The following is a 22349-nucleotide window of genomic DNA, read 5'->3' as shown; positions in this document are numbered from 1 at the left end:
TTGGACTTGGGTGGCTATTTCCTTCCCCATTTTAGGGAAGTTTTCATTTATTATCTCCTCAAGTATTTTCTCATGCCCTTTCTTTTGTCTTCTTCTGGGACTCCTATGATTTGAATGTTGGCGAGTTTAATCTTGTCCCAGAGGTCTCTGAGATTATCCTCATTTCTTTTAATTCTTTTTTGTTTTTTCCTCTCTGCCTCATTTATTTCCACCATTCTATCTTCTACCTCATTTATCCTATCTTCTGCCTCAGTTATTCTACTGTTAGTTCCCTCCAGAGTGCTATTGATCTGTTATTGCATTATTCATTATTGATTGACTTTTTTATTTCTTCTAGGTCCTTGTTAAACATTTCGTGCATCTTCTCAATCCTTGTCTCTAGTCTATTTATCTGTAACTCCATTTTGTTTTCAAGATTTTGGATCATCTTTACTATTATTCTGAATTCTTTCTCAGGTAGACTCCCTATCTCCTCCTTTTTTCTTTGGTTTGGTGGGCATTTATCATGTTCCTTTACCTGATGAATATTTCTCTGCCTTTTCATTTTGTTTAGATTGCTGTGTTTGGGGTGCCCTTCCTGTAGGCTGGAAGTTTGTGGTTCCTCTTTATTGTGGAGCTTGCTCCCTGTGAGTGGGGTTGGACTAGTGGCTTGTCAAAGTTTCCTGGTTTCGGGAGCTTGGGTCTGTGTTCTTGTGGGTGGAGCTGGATCTATTCTCTCTGAAGTGCAATGAAGAGTCCAGTAGTGAGTTTTGGGGTGTCTATGGGTTTGGCATGGCTTTGTGCAGCCTGTCTTTTAATGCTCAGGGCTGTGTTCCTGCTTTTTCTGGAGATTTAGCATGGTATGTCTTGCTCTGGAACTTGTTGGCTCTTGGGTAGAGCTTGGTTTCAGTGTAGGTATGGAGGCATTTGGATGAGCTCTTGTCTATTAATGTTCCCTGGAATCAGGAGTTCTCTGGTGTTCTCAAGTTTTGGATTTAAGCCTCCTGCCTCTGGCTTTCAGTCTTATTCTTACAGTAGCCTCAAGACTTCTCCATCCATACAGCGCAGATGATAAAACATCTAGGTTAATGGTGAAAAAATTCTCCACAGTGAGGGACACCCAGAGAGGTTCACAGAGTTGCATGGAGAAGAGAAGAGGGAGGAAGGAGATAGAGGTGATCAGGAGGAGAAGAGGGGGAATCAAAAGGGGAGAGCAATCTAGCCAGTAATCAGTTCCCTAAGTGTTCTCCACAGCCCAGAACACCCAGAGAGATTCACAGAGTTAAATAGAGAAGAGAAGGGGGAGGGAGGAGATAGAGGTGACCTGGGGGAGAAAAGGGAGAGTCAAAGGGGAGAGAGCAATCAAGCAAGTAATCACACCCCTAAGTGAAAATGGATACTGAAGATTAGATTCTTAAAGGTACAAAATTGATAACAAATACCAAAAATCAAAGATTAAAAATCTACAGTAGAGGTTAGACTCTCAAAAATACAATATTGAAAATACAAAACAAAATCAATCACAAAAATTATAAAAATATATATATATGAAATTTGCTTTAAAAATTGGGTCTTTTTTTTAAAGGTTATAAAAATGAAAAAGGAGTAATAAAAAACTTGAAAAAAAAATTTTTAATTTGAAATGATAATAGTAAAAATATATCTAAGAATATCTCTGGAGCTGTTGTGGGCAGTGTGGGGTCAGTTCAGTTTCAGATAGTTCCTTGTTCCAGCTTGTATTTCTTCTCAAGGTCTATAGGCCCCTTCCAATGCTTCAGTTCAGTTCAGTTCAGTCGCTCAGTTGTGTCCGACTCTTTGCGACCCCATGACTCGCAGCACGCCAGGCCTCCCTGTCCAACACCATCTCCCAGAGTTCACTCAAACTCACATCCATCAAGTCAATGGACATCACTGATGGCATCAGTGATGCCATCCAGCCATCTCATCCTCTGTCGTCCCCTTCTCCTCCTGCCCCCAATCCCTCCCAGCATCAGAGTCTTTTCCAATGAGTCAATTCTTTGCATAAGGTGGCCAAAGTACTGGAGTTTCAGCTTTAGCATCATTCCTTCCAAAGAACGCCCAGGGCTGATCTCCTTTAGAATGGACTGGTTACATCTCCTTGCGGTCCAAGGGACTCTCAAGAGTCTTCTCCAACACCACAGTTCAAAAGCATCAATTCTTCTGCACTCAGCTTTCTTCATAGTCCAACTCTAACATCCATACATGACCACTGGAAAAACCATAGCCAAATATGCTATCTAGGTTGGTCATAACTTTTCTTCCAAGGAGCAAGCATCTTTTAATTTCATGGCTGCAGTCACCATCTACAGTGATTTTGGAGCCCAAAAAAATAATGTCTGACACTGTTTCCACTGTTTCCCCATCCATTTCCCATGAAGTCATGGGACCAAATGCCATGATCTTCGTTTTCTGAATGTTGAGGCTTAAGCCAACTTTTTCACTCTCCTCTTTCACTTTCATCAAGATGCTTTTTAGTTCTTCTTCACTTTCTGCCATAAGGGTGGTGTCAGCTGCATATCTGAGGTTATTGATACTTCTTCCAGCAATCTTGATTCCAGCTTGTGCTTCCTCCAGCCCAGCATTTCTCATGATGCACTCTGCATATAAGTTAAACAAGCAGGGTGCAAAATACACCCCTGTCAATGTTAACTACAGGGTTTTAATCTGTTGCACCTGTCACTTCCAGGACGATTCCCTCTTTGTTTATTTTGGCTTCCTCTTTCTGCAAGTCTCTTCAGTGTCTAATTTCCATCCTGACCCAAGGGGGCAAAGGTGATCACTTATTTAGGCTCATCTGCTCAGTTGTGTTGTGGGGAGGGAGGAGCACTGCAAACAAATATCACTGGCGTGTGTGGGGAGTGGTTGCAGTGTATGGACCTCACTGGGTTTGCCCCAGCTCACAGCAGTGTGAGCTTTCTGGATCTACACTGCTCGGGGTCCAGGTTGCTCTGCAGGGGAACTGTCCAAAGCGGGCCCTGTATTTTGTGCACTTCCCAGGTTCAGGTTCTCAGGTACTCCACAAAGGCAGACTCGGTTGGGCGTGCGTTTTGTGCCCTCCCCAGGTCCGAACAGCTCAGGCGACCAGGTGCTTGGCGACTGCACTGTCCCAGGTGGAGTTTTAATCACCTCCCCGGTCCTGGCCGCTCAGTTTCCTGGGTGCACCGCGAGAGCACCATTTCAGGTGTGCCGCTTGTCACCTCTAGGGAGCTGATCTCAGGCTACAACCCTCCTGGTAGGCATCAACCGTCCAGGATCCCAGGAAGCCGTGGTTAGCAACTGGGAGCCTGCTCACAGTTCGGTGGAGGATGCCATCTCTGGGGCCAAGATAGCCCCTTGCCTTCCCGCTCTGGCTGTCACCCGCCTGCCCCTCTGCCTCCAGCGGAGGGAGGGGCCCGTCCGCAGCCAGTTGGCTCTCCTTTGGTGTTCACTCAATCTTTTGTTCTATGAGTGGGCCAAGCTGCGCCTTGCTGCTGTTGCTAAGTCGCTTCAGTCATGTCTGACTCTGTGCGACCCCATAGACTGCAGCCCACCAGGCTTCCCCATCCCTGGGATTCTCCAGGCAAGAACACTAGAGTGGGTTGCCATTTCCTTCTCCAATGCATGAAAGTGAAAAGTGAAAGTGAAGTCGCTCAGTCATTCCCGACTCTTAGTGACCCCATGGACTGCAGCCTACCAGGCTCCTCTGTTCATGGGATTTTCCAGGCAAGAGTACTGGAGTGGGGTGCCATTGCCTTCTCCGAGCTGCGCCTTAGGTTAGAGCTTTTCACGGGAAAGTTCTCTCTTTTTTTTTTTTTCTCTCTCTCTCTCTCTCTGGCTATATCCCACAGTTTGGGTTGCTATCTCACGTTAGCTCCCTCAGATTGTCCTCAGGACACTCAGACCTGGTCCTTACCCTAAGCATGTAACCCGCGCCTCCCTGTCCAGCCCCTGCTCACTGGTGGCAGACATGAGCATCTGGGCTACTTCTCTGGCAGTTGCGGTTAGATGCGTATTCTGCGGGCTTTTTTTTTTTTCCTCCCAGTTATGCTGCCCTCTGAGATTCTAAAACTCCCCACAGACCCACCGGTGAGAGGATTTCCTGCTGTTTGGAAACTTCTCCTCCTTCACCACTCCCTCCCCAGGAAGGGTGTCCATCCCTAACTCTTTTGTCTCTCTTTTTGTCTTTTATATTTTGTCCTACCTCCTTTTGAAGAGAATGGGCTGCCTTTCTGGGTGCCTGGTGTCCTCTGCCAGTGTTCAGAAGTTATTTTGTGGAAGTTGCTCAGCATTCAAATGATCTTTTGATGACTTTGTAGGGTAGAAGGTGGTCTTCCCATCCTAATCCTCCATTATCTTCTCTATCTTACTTTTCAATTCCTCTACCTGTGTTTCCTGGAATCACCTTTTAAATAAATTTCTTATTCTTGAACGCTTTTCCCAGCATTTCTTTCTTGAAGAACCAGAGAGAAAAATGCTATCGAGAGGAAGAGAATATCCGGTTTGGGTCTTGCTACAGTAAGAAAGCACAGGACCGGGGATAAAATTCTGATTTCCAGGGTAATACTTTACACCAAGTATGTAACAGGACTCAATAGAAAATAATTCAATGTTGGCTTTAAAGTTCAGCAAATTATATATAAATTCTTCCTAAGATCTCTTATGAAATTTACATTGCAAGGTGGTGAAAGCTTTGGCCTAAGGCACTTAAGTATTTGACTCTAGTCACTGCGTTGAAAGGGATGCATTCCTTTCAATTCACTAGATCTAATTATATTTGTTGTTTAGTTGTTAAATCATGTCCGACTCTTTTGCGATCCCATGGTCTGTAACCCGCCAGGCTCCTCTGTCCATGGGATTTCCCAGGCAAGAATACTCGAGTGGGTTGTCATTTCCTTCTCCAAGGGATCTTCTTGACCCAGAGATAGAACCTGTGTCTCTTGCATTGACACGTGTGTTCTTTATGACTGAGTCACCAGGGCTGCCGCTGCTGCTGCTAAGTCACTTCAGTCGTGTCCATCTCTGTGCGACCCCATGGACTGCAGCCTACCAGGCTCCTCCTTCCATGGGATTTTCCAGGCAAGAGTACTGGAGTGGGTTGCCAATGCCTTCTCCGAGTCACCAGGGCAACCAGGTCATAATGGGAAGGGCTGTGACCTGACAGTCCAAGCAAATTGACTGGATGGGCATGAGTCAACATACCCATTTGTTCTCCCTTCTATAACCTACATATTGAGGCTCTACTATAGGCATTACCTGTGTGGACCTGTCCCCGAGGGGCTTATGTTTTTCTGGGGAACAAAATACTAAGCTGCAACCAGAATACCTGAAGTCTTATACCTTCTCTATGATTGTGCTGACTGAAGGAAAATGCATAACCTAAAAGTTGAGAGTTATGTTTTATTTGGCAGACAAAACGGAGGACTTAAGCCTGGGACAAAGCATGTCAGGTATTTCTGAGAGACTGCTCTGAAGAGGAAAGGAGAGGAGCCAGGATGTATAGGAGTTTTTGTAATAGAGACCAGGTAGTTGGGATATCTAAAGGTTACTGGTAAGTTGAGAAAGCCAGATATCTCAAGATTAGGAATTTAGTGCTTTTCTATGTATGAGAAGATGCAAAAATCTGGGTTCACTGTAATCGTTCCTTTGATATACACCTCAGCTATCTGAGGCCAGTATCCTGTGCGTTCTCATCCCGAGGCCCCTGAGGGTGCACCATCGGGACTGCTGCAGCTGTTGACTGCTAAATAATGGGCTTCTTGTTTCTACGCTGAGTTCCCTCAAGGCTCCCTCAAGGGTGATGGTGCTGTGATTGCTCAATGGCTGTAACATCCTTTGTTTACTGATATAACAAGGCGACATTTTTATTTACAACCGTGTGACTCTGGATAAGTTACTTCTCCTTTCTGTATCATAATTTACCCTCTGAAAATGAAAATAGAGTATGAAATGATCTAATTGCTCTTCCAACCCTGTTATTCTCTAATTCATATTTTCTAATCCCCATATCTCTCAGCAACATTTTGTATATTCTGTCTTCCAGAGATGAAGTCTTGGCATAAAGTTAATAAAGCGGAAAAAAAATGTTCACATTGTAGTCTATAACACAACTGCTGTGACTAATATCTAATGTTTCTATAGTTTTAAATGTAGAGAACATAATGAAGGAGGAAACAGACAGAACACGTTCCATCTTGAAAGCAGGACTCCATCTTGGACCAGACTGTGGACTTTGAGCTATATATGCCCTGTGTCTATGGAAACAACATACAAACTGGAAAATCAGACCCCCATCCCCGCCCCCGATGGAAGAGCCCCAGGGCTTGTACCTAGACTCTCTGTCACCTAAAAAAAAAAAAAAAAAACCCTAATTATCTGTGTAACCGAATAGAATCATAAATTCTATTATGCTTACTGGGGTACGACCACAGGCCTATTGATAATTGTCCACCATTAACTACCTAGGCTTAAGGCATATGAATCATGGGTTAACATTGATTGTATCTTTTCCTTTGTTCAGACTAGTTTCAGAGAATTTGGGGAGGTGGGTTTGAGCACTTACACTTAGGATATATAGTCAGTTCAGTTCAGTCACTCAGTCGTGTCCGACTCTTTGCGACCCCATGAATTGCAGCACACCAGGCCTCCCTGTCCATCACCAACTCCCGGAGTTCACTCAAACTCACGTCCATTGAGTTGGTGATGCCATCCAGCCATCTCATCCTCTGTCATCCCCTTTTCCTCCTGCCCCCAATCCCTCCCAGCATCAGAGTCTTTTCCAATGAGTCAACTCTTTACATGAGGTGGCCAAAGTACTGGAGTTTCAGCTTTAGCATCATTCCTTCCAAAGAACACCCAGGGCTGATCTCCTTTAGAATGAACTGGTTGCATCTCCTTGCAGTCCAAGGGACTCTCAAGAATCCAACACCACAGTTCAAAAGCATCAATTCTTCGGCACTCAGCTTTCTTCACAGTCCAACTCTCACATCCATACATGACCACTGGAAAAACCATAGCCTTGACTAGATGGACCTTTGTTGGCAAAGTAATGTCTCTGCTTTTCAATACGCTATCTAGGTTGGTCATAACTTTCCTTCCAAGGAGTAAGCGTCTTTTAATTTCATGGCTGCAGTCACCATCTGCAGTGGTTTTGGAGCCCCAAAAAATAAAGTCTGACACTGTTTCCACTGTTTCCCCATCTATTTGCCATGAAGTGATGAGACTGGATCCCATGATTTTCGTTTTCTGAATGTTGAGCTTTAAGCCAACTTTTTCACTCTCCTCACTTTCATCAAGAGGCTTTTGAGTTCCTCTTCACTTTCTGCCATAAGGGTGGTGTCATCTGCATATCTGAGGTTATTAATATTTCTCCCAGCAATCTTGATTTCAGCTTGTGCTTCTTCCAGCCCAGCGTTTCTCATGATGTACTCTGCATAGAAGTTAAATAAGCAGGGTGACAATATACAGCCTTGACGTACTCCTTTTCCTATTTGGAACCAGTCTGTTGTTCCATGTCCAGTTCTAACTGTTGCTTCCTGACCAGCATATAGGTTTCTCAAGAGGCAAGTCAGGTGGTCGGTCCAGTATTCCCATCTCTTTCAGAATTTTCCACAGTTTACTGTGATCCACACAGTCAAAGGTTTTCACAAAAACTGGTCGGGATCCTTGGCTAAGAGGAGACTCTGCCTTGGGCCCGCTGGTGTAATAAACTGCACTCCACTATCTGCATTGTCCTTCGGAGTGAGTTTGTTTTCCGGGACATGTGGCTACAACAATAATATTGAACATCATCAATAATAGATAATCTGATCAAAATCTGTTGATGGGCATTTAGGTTTTCTAATTTTTCACTAATACTTCACTGTAATAAACACTGTAATGGATATATTTTTTGCACTTGATATGTGCTTGTTTAGGGTTAAATAACTGTATATGGGAATACTGGGGCAAAGAGTGTAAGCTGTAAAAATGGATATAGAATTGCCAAATTGCTATACTGTGCTATTCTTAGCTACCACATCTTTAATTTTTTTTTAGTTTTCTAGCTTTATTGAGATATAGCTTACATATAACATTATGTAAGTTTAAAGTATACAATGTGATTTGATACATGTATATATCATAAAATGATTGCCACAATAATTAGTTACCACGTCCTTGTATACTGACTCAAAGAAGACAAAATGTAATGTCATGTGTGAAAATGACATTGCATTGTGTTTTAATTTTATATCTTTAAATATGTGTGATATTCACCATACTTGCTATTTGTTATTTTAGTTCTTTCTTCTGTGAATGCCTTTTCTTTTTGATCTGTAACCACATCTGTATATTAGGCATTTTATACGTTTCATGGGTTGAAAATATTTTACAGTAATTTTTGTTTTTCATTTTGATTTTGGCTTCTGCTACTCTGAAATTAAACATTTTAGAGTAATCAAATTAGCAGTCTTTTATTTCATCAATTTTAATTTTCATATCAAAATTACTATCTTTTTCTTAAGACAATAAATATATTCAATTATATTTTTTACTAGTGCCTTTAAAAATTCAGCTCTACTGAGGTATAATTGATATATAAAATTGTAAGATATTTAAAATGTACATTGTGATTTGCTACATGTATATTTATGAAAGGTTTTCCCCCACCTAGGTAACTAATATGTTCATCACCTCAAATAATTATCCTGTTTTAATGAGAACATTTAAATTCTGCTCTCTTAGCAAATTTAAATTATACAATACAGTGTCATCAACTATAGTCAGCATGTTTTGCATTCAGTTCAGTTGCTCAGTCGTGTCCAACTATTTGCAACCCCACGAACTGCAGCTTGCCAGGTTTCCCTGTCTTTCACTAACTCCTGGAGCTTGCTCAAACTCACATCCATTTAGTCAATGATGCCATCCAACCATCTCATCCTCCATCGTCTCCTTCTCCTCCTGCCTTCAATCTTTCCCAGCATTAGGATCTTTTCCAATCAGTCAGTTTTTCCAATCAGGTGGCCAAAGTATTAGAGCTTCAGCTTTAGCATCAGCCCTCCCAGTATTCAGGGTTGATTGCCTTTAGGATTGACTGGTTGATCTCCTTGCAGTCCAAGGAACTCTCAAGAGCCTTCTCCAACACCACAGTTCAAAAGCATCAATTCTTCTGCACTCAGCTTTATTTATAGTCCAACTCTCACATCCATACATGACCACTGGAAAAACCATATCCTTGACTAGATGGACCTTTGTTGGCAAAGTAATGTCTCTGCTTTTTAATATGCTGTCAAGGTTGGTCATAACTTTCCTTCCAAGGAGTAAGCATCTTTTAATTTCATGGCTGCAGTCACCATCTGCAGTGATTTTGGAGCCCCAAAAAATAAAGTCTGACACTGTTTCCACTATTTCCCCATCTATTTACCATGAAGTGATGGGACTGGATCCCATGATGTTCGTTTTCTGAATGTTGAGCTTTAAGCCAACTTTTTCACTCTCCTCACTTTCATCAAGAGGCTTTTTAGTTCCTCTTCACTTTCTGCCATAAGGGTGGTGTCATCTGCATATCTGAGGTTATTGATATTTCTCCCAGCAATCTTGATTTCAGCTTGTGCTTCTTCCAGCCCAGCGTTTCTCATGATGTTCTCTGCTGCTAAGTCACTTCAGTCGTGTCCGAATCTGTGCGACCCTATAGATGGCAGCCCATCAGGCTCCCCCGTCCCTGAGATTCTCCAGGCAAGAACATTGGAGTGGGTTGCCATTTCCTTCTCCAATGCATGAAAGTGAAAAGGGAAAGTGAAGTCGCTCAGTCGTTTTCTGCATATACGTTAAATAAGCAGGGTAACAATATACAGCTTGATGTACTCCTTTTCCTATTTGGAACCAGTCTGTTGTTCCATGTCCAGTTCTAACTGTTGCTTCCTGACCTGCATACAGATTTCTCAGGAAGCAGGTCAGGTGGTCTGGTATTGCCATCTCTTTCAGAATTTTCCACAGTTTATTGTGATCCACACAGTCAAAGGCTTTGGCATAGTCAATAAAGAAGAAATAGATGTTTTTCTTCAACTCTCTTGCTTTTTTGATGATCCACCAGATGTTGACAATTTGATCTCTGGCTATTCTGCCTTTTCTAAAACCAGCTTGAACGTCTGGTAGTTCATGGTTCACATATTGTTGAAGCTTTCCTTGGAGAATTTTGAGCATTACTTTACTAGCGTGTGAGACGAATGCAATTGTGTGGTAGTTTGAGTGTTCTTTGGCATTGTCTTTCTTTGGGATTGGAATAAAAACTGACCTTTTCCAGTCCTGTGGCCACTGCTGAGTTTTCCAAATTTGCTGGCATATTGAGTGCGGCACTTTCACAGCATCATCTTTCAGGATTTGAAATAGCTCAATTGGAGGAATGTTTAGTGGAGAAGGCGATGGCACCCCACTCTAGTACTCTTGCCTGGAAAATCCCATGGACGGAGGAGCCTGGTAGGCTGCAGTCCATGGGGTCACTGAGAGTCGGAAACGACTGAGCGACTTTACTGAATATCTATTTATACCAGGTACTATGTTAAACCCTTTTCTATATCAGCTCATTTAATTAGTATAATAATGTAAAACAGGAGATACTATTATTACTTTCATTTCACTGACAGAGAATTTGAGACTTAGAGACATTTGGAAATAATGTTCAAGGTCACTAGCTGCATCTTGGCTGGTCAGGCTCTAGAGTGGGACTGTCTATCACTATGCCGCAGTCATATAGTCATTATCATGATCATTATGGCTGCCCCTGTATGTCAGGCCCTGTGTGAAGTGCCTTATGACTAGTCAGCTCTACAGTTACATGTAGGATGTGCCAACAGGCATTCATAGGTAACTCCAACTCACAGCTACAAATTCCTAGAGTCAGTTATTGACACCTGAGCTGAACTCATCCGTGTGAGCATCAGAAGTGGTTAAGGTACCACATAAGCCTGGGCTGTCTTTTCCTTTGTGGCTGGGCTTGGTCGCTGGGCAGGGGCTGATAAGGCTGTACTGCCCTCCCAGTGGGAGAACAGAAGCTACACATTTACCTGGTTCTCTGGAAGAGGCTCCTACTGTCCCTCAACTCACTGGCAAGGTAATCCAGAACTCACTGTTTTATCTTTGACATTTGTAATTATTTTGTCTGATAGGCATTTCTGTCTTCACTTGGTGGATAGAGAATTTGAGATGGAGAAATTCAAAGTGAGATGTCTAAGGCTATATAATTGGTAACTGATAGAGATGAAATTCATCTGGCCTGTCCAGTTCCAATCCTGAGGCTCATGTTATCCCCATTCCACTACTGCTCAATCATTATCAATATTTAAACATCTTCTCCTTTTATTTTCTTCCTTTTAGTACAACAGTAAGACAGAATTTAGGGGCTTGGTGAAAAACTGGTTTTCAGTCCCAACATATATGTGTACATCTTCTATGTGAGAATCCAGTAAGAGTTAATTAAATAATGCCTTCATAGAAATTTCAACATTCTTTCCAAATTTCTCCTACAGAGGAACCTGGCTGACTAAAATTTACTGGTGTGCCAATGGCACCGTTTGCAGCCATGTTAGCAGATCTACTGATCATCAGAATCATCTGAGGAGCTTTGGAAAAAAGTTCTTATGCCTGGCCCACTCCAGTTTTGGCGCGGTTGGATTAGAAGGAAGAAATCTGTAGAGGTTTGATAAAGAGGTCAGAGCACTGGCCTATCAGCTTGGAGTCCTGGGTTTCTATGAGGGCTCTGTCAGTGACTTACTTCATGACTTCAATCATGAAGAACCTTCTTCTGTGATGGCCTTGGTCTCCTAACTACCAAATAAGGGAAACTGTTCTAAATCAGAGCTTCCAAATTGGTTCCCTGTAAGATCCAGGCATACATGTTTACCGTACACAGAAGCGATATTAAAAATACTTCATAAGTGTACTGCAATCACTTTATGCTAACTCCTGCTAAAGGGTGAAGAGGTGTTGGCAGATTTTAAACAAGGATACTCCTGCTAAGGGCTTCCCAGGTGGCAGTAGTGTTAAAGAACATGCCTGCCAATGTAGGAGACATAAGAGATGCAGGTTCAATCCCTGGATTGGGAAGATCCCCTGCAGGAGGGGATGGCAACCTGTTCGAGTATTCTTGCCTGGAGAATCCCAAGGACAGAGGAGTCTGGCGGGCTACAGTCCATAGGGTCACAAATGACTGAAGCAACTTAGCATGCATGCAGTCCTGTTAAAGGTGGGGGTCGGGTGTAGGTTGATGATTTTTGAGCAAAGACCTGGAGCAGCACTTGCAACAGTTTTAGGGGGACTCGGCTTCAGTAGACAGTAAATGTTTTAGACTTTGAAAGCCACATACTGTCTCTATCACATATTCTTGCTTTCCCTCAACTATTTAAAAATGTAAAAAACATTCTTAGTCATGTAGAAATATGTGGTGGGCTGGATTTGATGTTCAGGTATAGCTTACTGACCAAACTAGACTCTAAGTGATATATGTATTATTCACTGAACAAAAAAACTTAAAGATATGCCCTTATGAAATTTTAATTCTAGTATATATTTCATTCTCAGAAAAATCCATCATCAGTATCACATTTAGCTCTATTTTAGAAATAAGGGGAAAAATTAATTTGTCCAAAATCACAGACAAGAGCTGGGTTATGAACAAAGCTCTGACCCCACATATTACACCTTTAATCCTTGTGTTTCACTCCCTGTCACATGCTCTTCCTTTCTCTATGATGAATCCAGAACTTCTGGCTTCAAGTTTGTTCATTAAGCAAAGGTGATGGAGAGTAGGTGCTGAGGAATTAGGGTGAACAAGACAGCTGTGACCCTGTATTTGCATTGTGTTTGACATCTTGGGGGAGAGAGAGATCCCAAGGAAGAAATTTGAAGAGACCAAGAGGCAGGGCTAAACCCTGAAGAGCTCTGCTACGTAAAGCTGGGTGGAGAAGATGGCACACCTGAAAGGCAGAGATTGAGAGACCGTAGGAAACCCAGGAGAGCATTCAGTCACAAAGGCCTGGACAGAGAGCTTTTTAAGAAAAACGGCAAATGCTTCTAAAAGGCCAGGTGAAGTGGGAATTAAAATGTAGTCATTGGATCGAGGAACACTGGAGCCCCTATTGCCTTTGGTAAGAGCTCATTTGGTGGGGTTGTGATGGTGAGGCCAGCTTGGAGTGGACTGAAGAGGAAACAGGGGTGAGAGGAAATGGCAACGCCTCACGTAGACAACTCAGGTGCTTTTGAAGACTGACTTTGAAGAGAGAAGAAACAGGACAGGTTTTGAGGCAATGTGCAGTATACTGTGTTTTCTTTTGTTTAAGAGGATAGAGACTAGAGCATTTGTTTAAACTCTCAACTGAAGAAAAATGCACAACTTAAAAGCTGCAAGCTAAGTTTTATTCAGGGACCTTACTGAGGATTATGCTCAGGAGACAGCTTCTCAGCTGTGATAACTCTTCCAAAGAGACAAGGGATGAACCAGAATGTATCAGAGTTTTTTGCCAGGAAAACATCCTTGTAGTCAGATATCAAAAGATTACTACTAATCACAAAACCAGACATCTCAAGTTAATTATTTTAGTGCTTTTGTAGGTATGGGAAGATGCAAGAATCTGAGGTCATTGAAATTATTCCTTAGATGTGCATTTGAACTATCTAGGTTCAGTACCCAAAGCACATAAAGCTTCCTATTTTTCTCTATCCTGAATTCCATTCATGGTGCATCCTGGGAACAGAGTTGGGAAGCAGCCATAGTAGCTAATAGCTTGACTCTTGTTTACTGGAATGGTAGGAAACATTCCTGTCCTCTATACCAAGGTGGGGATGATGGAGATACAGGGCGGGAAGAGAACAATGGTGTCGACGGGTCCGTTAGAGGGATAAAAGGCTTGAGGCTCATAGCGCAAACAGAGGAGTGGGCCTTTCCTGTATATCAGGAAGGACTTCGTCCTCAACTGTAAGAGGGCAGAAAGAGGAGAGGCACTGCCGGAGGAAGGTTCATGGATTTGGTAGATGGAAGATGAGAACATTTCCATCTGACACCTTCTATTTTTCTGAGAATTACATATTTCTCTAGAGATCAGTGTTATTTTTCTTGGACCTACATGTCTGGAAGGATTGAGTTAAGCTTGCATAGGGGAAGAAGGGGAGACACTGAGCTGAGCTGAACACATGCAAATTGTCAACTACTCCTCTTTTTCTCGGCTTTTATCCTTTTTTGGAAATAATCCTTCTTATGCGTTTGGCAGACAAAATAAACTGTTCTTGAAAAAGAAATAAGCATGATGTTCAAAGCATGGTATGCTCATGTCATCGAGCTGAGTAGGATGACAGCATTTGGAATGTTTAAATAATTTATCAGAAGAAGTGAATCAGGTGTTTAAGATCCAAAGCCTTTGCCAAAGATTTCTTATTTGAGTCAAATTTGCAAAAAATTTTTAAAGGAATTCATCTGTAGCAAGTACAAAACCTTATACCCAAGCTAAGCATACACAGTCTGCATTGGACCATACAAATATGCTGCTCACAACTCAATCTGTCTGCCACAGAGATCAATTCATTGGCAGCTGAAAATGAAATATCCTTGCTGAATTCAAAAGTGACTTCCACTAATATTAACTCCTTGGAGAATCAAACACTGAAGGCTAGTTCCTTATATTTTTCAGATCACCTAAACTGAACCCCAATTCTTTAGATGTAAAAATATAAAAAAGTGAGTTTTTTTATAAAAATGAGTTTTTATAAAAATATAAAAACTTTTTTATAAAAATATAAAAATATTTTTTATATTTTTATAAAAAATATAAAACTCATTTTTTATAAAAATATAAAAATGAGTTTTATATTCTCATTATTGTTTCTCAATTTTAATGTAAGAAGTGTAAGGCACAAAGAATAAAGTTCCCAGGAATTAAAGGGACAGGGGCTTTAGCCACATGAATCATTGAGTCTGGAGGTTGAAGAGGACCTCAGAGGTCCTTGATGGAACCTTTTCATAATGCAAGAATCCCCTCTTCATCAACCTCAACATAAGACCTGTCAGCATTGGTCTTACAGTGAGACCAACATAAGAGACCTTATGTGAGACCTGAGGTGCACTCACACTGCTGTGATGCATTTTTCTTCATGTGAAGTGATTTCAGTTTTCCTATAACTCACTAATCCTGTGCTGCTAAGTTCTACGGAGCAAGTCAAATCCCCTTTAGAGATATCTTGGCCTTCCTGCAGTACAACAGAGCAATTAGGAGCATGGAGCTATGAATCATTCAAATGTGAGTTTGAGTTACATCCCAACCTTTCCTGGTGGTGTGATTTTAAGTAAGTTATTTCTTCTCTCAGGGTATCAGTTTCACATTCATAAAATGACATGAGTCTACTACTATTACCAAATGCAAATTCATGGGCCCAAAGCACAGTGAGGCCAAACAAACCAAAATGTTGGAGTCTGGAGGACAGAAAGGTTTTTCAGAGGGTTATGCAAGGAGAACTGTGGGTTCATGTCCACCACCACCCAAAACTCCTCAAAGGATTTCAAGAAAATATTTTTAAAAGGCAGGTGAGGGGGGCGGTTACAGGGTAAGTATTCAACTCATGCACAGTTCTCTGAGTGGTTGATGGTGAGCTAACAAGGTGGTGTCACAGGGGTTACCATTATCAATCTTTAGGCTTCAGGAAGTTTGGAAGTTATGGGCATCAAGTAGTTAACATTTCCCATTTGGTGCGTGTGGGGGTTGACATCTGTAAAAGATCTCAGGAAATGTGCATCAAATACTATTATCTGTGTATTTCAGAGAGAAGCTAAAGCAGAGAATATGGGGAAAGGATCTGCCCCGGGAAGGCCCCATAAGGTCATGCTGGATATCAGTTTCTGCCTTCCTAGGGCTGATGGCCTCAAGTTTGTAATGAACATGGTCATAATACAATGCTCTGATAGTCAGGGCTTCCACATCTTTTAGTAAATTCACCATTTCCCTGTTGAATGACCTTGGGAAAGCTATGTCATCCCTTGGTGTATCTGCTTTCTTATGCACAATATACTCACTTCATTGGATTGTTCTGAGGTTAAATGTAAATGGCTTAGAGCCATTTCTAGTACTGCTGCAGAAACCAGTACTCGAGAAACCAAGTACAACACTCGGAGAGTTGGAGAACTCAGGTTTATTACACTGGTGGGCCCAGAGGAGTTTCCAATCCTCAACCCACACCTCATCTCCTGGCTGATAGGGATAAACCCAATTGCCCAAAGGAATAGGTGTCCTTTCTAAGGTTTCTCGGGCGATATGGTGGAGGACTTTTCCCAGGGCCTGGAGGTATTGGGACATCTCCAGTTCAGCTAGTTTTGGGGGGTTTCCATTGAGTTTTCCTATCACTGGGGCTGTTCTCCCATACAAGATCTCAAAGAGAGAATAGCCTTAGGACCTCAGGGTGCACCAGGCTTGGAGTAAGACTAGGGGTAACATGTCGACCCAAGATAACTGGGTCTCCTGACAGAGTTTAGCTAATGTAGTCTTGACAGCCCGATTCATGCAGTCAACTTTCCCTGAGCTCTGTGGCCTGTAAGTAGTGTGAAGCTTCCATTTGATTCCCAGTGTCCTGGATAAAGTTTGGATTATCTCAGACACAAAAGCTGGCCCATTGTCAGACCCTATGGAAAGAGGCAGCCCGTATGTCGGGATTATGTCTCTTAGTGAGGCCTTGGCCACTTCTTGTGCCCGTTCAGTGCATGTGGGGGAGGCTTCAGTCCATTCCAAGTGGGTGCAAACACCACAAGTAAATACTTATAGCCCCTCTAGGGCTTGACTTCAGTGAAGTCCACTTCTTGTTCTTCAAAGGGCAGTGTCCCAACTGCCTGCACCCCTGGGTTGGGTCTTGGTCCTTGGCTGGTGGTGTTTTGCACACAAGTCACACATCTAGCCCTGATCTGGGCGCACAGGGCTGGGGGCTTAGGAATGAACTAGTAGTGACTCAGTAAACTCTCCAGCACAGTTTTTCCTAAATGAGTTGTCTCATGATGTTGTTTTACCAGCTGGACTGCTATATTGCTAGGGACAAAGAGTCTTTGGTCTGGGAGCTTCCTCCAGCCCTCTTTTTCTTTTATTCTTCCCTCATTTAGAGCCCATTGATCTTCTTCCTTGGTGTATCTCGGGGATGGAGGCAATTCTGGTGTCAAGAGGGCCTTAAAGATTGCCTCGGGGCCCACTGTGGGGCTTGGTTGAGTCGCCACCTCCTTGGCTGCCTGGTCAGACAACGAATTTTCTTTGCTGATTGGATCAGTTCCTCGCTGATGGCCTTTACAATGGATGACTGCCACTTGGGAAGGCTTCCAGGCTGCTCCTAACAGCTGAAGGATTTCTTTTTTGTTTTTAATCTCCTTTCCTCCTGCTGTCAACGGTCCCCTTTCTTTATAAATGGCTCCATGCATATGTGAAGTAGCAAAGGCATACCTTGAATCAGTATAGACGTTGACTCGCTTCCCTTTGGCGTGCCTTAGCGCCTGGGCGAGTGCCCACAGCTCAGCCCGCTGTGCCGACCACCCTTGTGGCCAGGCCTCAGCCTTCACTCTCTCGTCCATTGTTGCTATGGCAGAGCCTGCTTTGCACTGCCCATCTTGGATGAAACTGCTTCCATCAGTGAACAGTTCCAGTTCTGGGTTCTGGAGGGGAATGTCCGTCAGGTCCAGCCTGCTCAAGTAAATCTCATCTATGACCTCCTCTCAGTTATGATCGGGGGTTCCTGCTTCTGTAGGTAAAAAGGTGGTGGGGTTCAGTGTCTGCACAGTCTTGAGTTGGACCTGTGGGTTTCCCAAAGCAGTCTTTGATGGCGAGTCATCCTGGAGCTGGTCAGCCACGTATGCCCCTGGCTGTTCATCAGGGCAGTGACAGCATGGGGAACCTTTACGTTTACATTTTGCCCTCGAGAAAGCTTATCTGCTTCTCTGACCAAAGCCACAGTGGCAGCTAAGCCTGGAGGCCTGGCGGCAATCCCGCGGCCACTGGATCAGTCGTTTGGACAGGTATGCAACTGGGCACCGCCATGGCCCAATTGTTTGCATGAGGACCCCCAGTGCGGTGTGACTTTTCTCACCTACAAAGAGGTTGAAGTCCTGTGTCACATTGGCAGCCCTAATGCTGGAGCGCAGGTCAAGAGTCTCTGTATCTCTTTGACAGCTTTTTCCCCGGTCAGGTTCCCGCTCCAGGGGGTCCTTACCAGACCCTGCTGTGGCTTTAAACAAAGGCTTAGCAATCAGAGAAACCTGGTATCCAGATTCGGCAGAATCTAGCAGCCCCAAGGAACTCATGGACTTCTTTCTTGGTGTTCAGCTGAGGTACTGAACAGAGGCTTGCTTCCTCTCATGTCCGAGTGCCCAACGCTCTTTTAAGATGACAACCCCCAGGTACTTGACCTCGTGTCTGCAGATCTGAGCCTTTTTCCATGACACCTTGTACCCTGTAGTGGACAGTAGAGCCAACAAGGCTTTGGTGCCTCTCCAGCAGTCCCCTTGGGTGGGGCTGGCTAGCAACAGGTCATCCATGTACTGGGGTAGGGTGCAGTTTAAAGTTTCTCCAGGAAAGGCAGCAGGGTCCGCAGCCAGGACTTCACCAAACAGGGTAGGTGAGTTTCTGAAGCCTTGTGGCAGTCGAGTCCAAGCCAGCTGTGTCTTTCTCCCAGTGTGCGGGTCTTCCCATTCAAAGGCAAACAATGGCTGGTTGGCTGGTGACAGCCAGAGGCAGAAGAATGTGACTTTGAGATCGAGGCATGTGAACCAGATTGCCTGAGCGGGTAAGAGATTCAAGAGAGTATAGAGATTTGGGACCACTGGATGGATGGTGATCACTGCACTGTTGACCGCGCGGAGGTCCTGGATGGGGTGGTAGTTGTTCCCTTCAGATTTTTTGACTGGTAAGAGTGGATGTTCCAAGGAGACTGACACTTAATTAAGATCTTGGCATCTCATAGATGCTGGATGTGGTCCCGAATTCCCAGGCATGCCTCCCATGGTACTGGATATTTGTTTTTGTCTAACAGGAGTGGCTTGTGGCTCAGGTCCACCACAATGGGGGCATGGTTTTTGGCCAAACCTGGGGGCCTCTTCTCTGTCCAGACATCAGGGAATTCTTTTAGCAGGCTGGGGGGATTTATTTGTTCCCTCCCTGAGGAATAGAGACACCATTCATCTTCCCTGGGCATGGTCACAGCCATCCTCAGAGCTGATTGGCTCCCCAAGGTGAGGCTCACAGGCTTTCTGGGGGCCAAGGTGATTTGTACCCCCAGTTTTGTCAGTAAGTCTTTACCCAGCAGGGGAATTTCTGGTAAGTACAGAAATTCATGAGTCACCAGATGGCCCCATAGCTGACATGAACAGGCCTTGCAAAATGAGCGGGCTGCCATGTCCCCTGTGACCCCAACCTATAGGTGCTGTTCAGCCTGTGAGGGGAGCCACAGGTGTGGTTACCACGGAGTGTTCAGCTCCAACGTCCACTATAAAAGTCATTGATTGGCTCCTACTTTCATCGTGACCGTGGGCTCCCAGGGGTCCAGGATCAGGGAGCCCAGTCTTCCCTAGTCTGTCTGCTCCAGCCAGGCTGATAAGGTTTTGGACAGCCTGCTCAGGCTGGTACCTTTCTTTGTTGGGTTGACTGAACTTCTTCGACCCTTTAGATGTTCCTCTGCGATGGGGGCACTCATTCCTCCAGTGTCCGGTCTCTTTGCAACGGGCACACTGGTCATAGCGTAGTGGTGGTCTCTTCTTAGCTTTCCCTTCCCACGAGGGAACAGTCTGTTCCACTGGATCTGAGCTCCTCAGTGCTGCTGCTAGCCGGGCTGCTTTCTGTTTCACTTTTTCTGACTGGTTGGGCCACAAATACCCTACTCTGTCCCTGTCTGTTCGTGCAAAATCTTGCCCATGGGGGCAGGGTCTGTGCTATTAGAAGCCAGGAGTCTATGTATGAAAACTGACCTGGATGTCCTGGAGTCCCAGTGACCACCTGGTGTACTGCTTGGACAGTGGGCAGGTCAAGAGTGCCCTCTGGCGGTCATCCAACGTCAAAGGATGGCGAATCGAGCTCACATAAGTTACGAAGCTTCCTGAGGGTCATCTTGACTCCTACAAAGCCCTTAAAGTTATCATGCAATTTAAAACTGTTGGCTTACAGGAATTTCCCCCCATGTTGACAAATGTTATCTATCTGGCAGGGTTTTGAGGAAACCTCTTAGATGTCGGCTCAAGGAGTCAGTTGACAGAATAACCAGTAACCAAAAATTTCTCTGGTTCAATGGACATGAGTTTGAGTAAACTCTGGGAGTTGGTGATGGACAGGGAGGCCTGGCATGCTGCGGTCCATGGGGTCACAAAGAGTCGAACACGACCGAGTGACTGAACTGAATTGAAAGTAAAAAAGATAAGGATGCACAGGCCTGCTCACTAATCTCTTTATCTTTTTTGTTTTAAGGAAAGAAAAGAAAAAAACTCACTCCTCTTTTTTCTTTCCTTTTCACTGCAACACATTCCCCCATCATTTTATTTCCTCCATATCAGTGGAGAAAGGGCAATAGGTGTCATTCTTGTTCTTGTCTAGCTGAGGACAAAACCTCAGTTTTGCTCTGTTTGACAATCACCAGCTGTTCAGCCCAGGGGCCCATCTATCTCCTATTTCAAATTTTCCTTGAGAGGCATGAACCCCAAGAAATCTTCATTGGGGTGATGAGGGACAGAAGATCAATCTTTCGTAACTTCTTGAATGCTGACATGGGACTCAGAGACCCTATCTAATCAGGGTAATGGAGCTCTTGCCCTGTTTTATTAAGGGGCCCCAGAGTGACTTTTGTGGTTATTGCCACAGGATCTGTTTGGAGGAGTGGCTCTAATCTCTTTGGGGGCGTGTGTTTTCTCTCCGCATCATTATTATCTTGATGTAAATCTGTTGTTATCAGGAGGAGACAAGTCTTAACAGGTAGTTTAAGAAAACAGAGGCCATAGATCAGTAAAAGAGTTATTGTAACTAGGGCCCAAAGAAGGAGTAAGAACCAAGATACGTTTGATGACGATTTTGATTGTGGTCCGGGTAGGGTCAGTGCTTGGGTCATCCTGTCCAAAAGGATGGAGCCATTTGGACTCAGAAATAGTTGGAGGAATAACAACCTGAACATTAATAGACAAATTAGAAAAAATGAAGCCTGAAATTGAACCTGAATCCTAATTTAGACTTAACACTTTCAGGGGACTTGTACAAGCCGCCCGGTAGCCAGTTGTCTAGGTTTACCTATGTAGATCTTAACCTTTAATCCTTTAATTGGCTATTGGCCATTACACATTTTTTTTTCTTGTCAACATATGATCCAGAGCAATTTCCTTGTCTATACATATAACAGTTACAAGAGACCTTTAAAAAGTAAGACTGTAGTCAGCTGCTGCTACAGACTTGGTTTTCAGAATGGCTGATGGCATCCTAAGCCTGACACAGCTCAGAAAACTGAAGTTCTCAACAGTACGAGGCCTTATCTGAAATCACACCATAGTGTCACCTAGTTATTTCCACAACTACTCTATTTTGACTTGAATTGTAAATTTTGTTCTTAATAGCCAAAGTGGCTGTCACTGTTGGTGATGTTAGTGTTTCTCTAGATTTGAGAACATACAAGAATCAGGGGTCATAAAAATCTCCTCCCCAGTGTCTAACTATCTGAAGGCCTCTTATTCAGTTGTTGGTTTGGTTTGGTTTGTTTTGTTTTGTTTTGTTTTGTTTTTCAGAGCACAGAGTGCCTCATTCCTAATTTCCACCCTGAACTCCTTTCAGGGAGTGTTGAAGGTCAACAGCTTCATGGCTATGATTTAGTCTTTGTAGAGGTAGATGGCAGAGCCCCTTCAGGGTCATGAATCTGTCCATAGTTTGGGGACATTACATGACCATTTTTGTCACACACTTGGTAATGTAAGGGACAACACTTTTTAAAATTTTTTAGATTAATTTATTTATTTTAATGGAGTATAATTACTTTACAATATTGTGGTGGTTTTTGCCATACAACAAAATGAATCAGCCACTGGTGTGCATGTGCCGCCCCCATTCTGAAGCCTCCTCCCACCTCCCTCCCCACCCCATCCCTCTTTGGGGATGTTGTCCCAGAGCACCAACTTTGAGTGCCCTGCTTCATGCCTTGAACTTGCACTGGTCATCTGTTTTACATATGGTAATACACATGCTTCAGTGTTATTCTCTCAAATCATCCCACCTTTGCCTTCTCCCACAATGTCCGAAAGTCTGTTTTTACATCTGTGTCTCTTGCTGCCTTGTATATAGGGTCGTTGTTACCATCTTTCTAAATTCCATACATATGCGTTAATATACTGCATTGGTGTTTTTCTGACTTACTTCACTCTGGCT

The sequence above is a fragment of the Bubalus kerabau genome, chromosome 17 (assembly GCF_029407905.1).
Source record: "Bubalus kerabau isolate K-KA32 ecotype Philippines breed swamp buffalo chromosome 17, PCC_UOA_SB_1v2, whole genome shotgun sequence".
In the NCBI taxonomy this organism is placed as follows: Eukaryota; Metazoa; Chordata; class Mammalia; order Artiodactyla; family Bovidae; genus Bubalus; species Bubalus kerabau.
Note: the sequence above shows the minus strand (reverse complement) of the source record.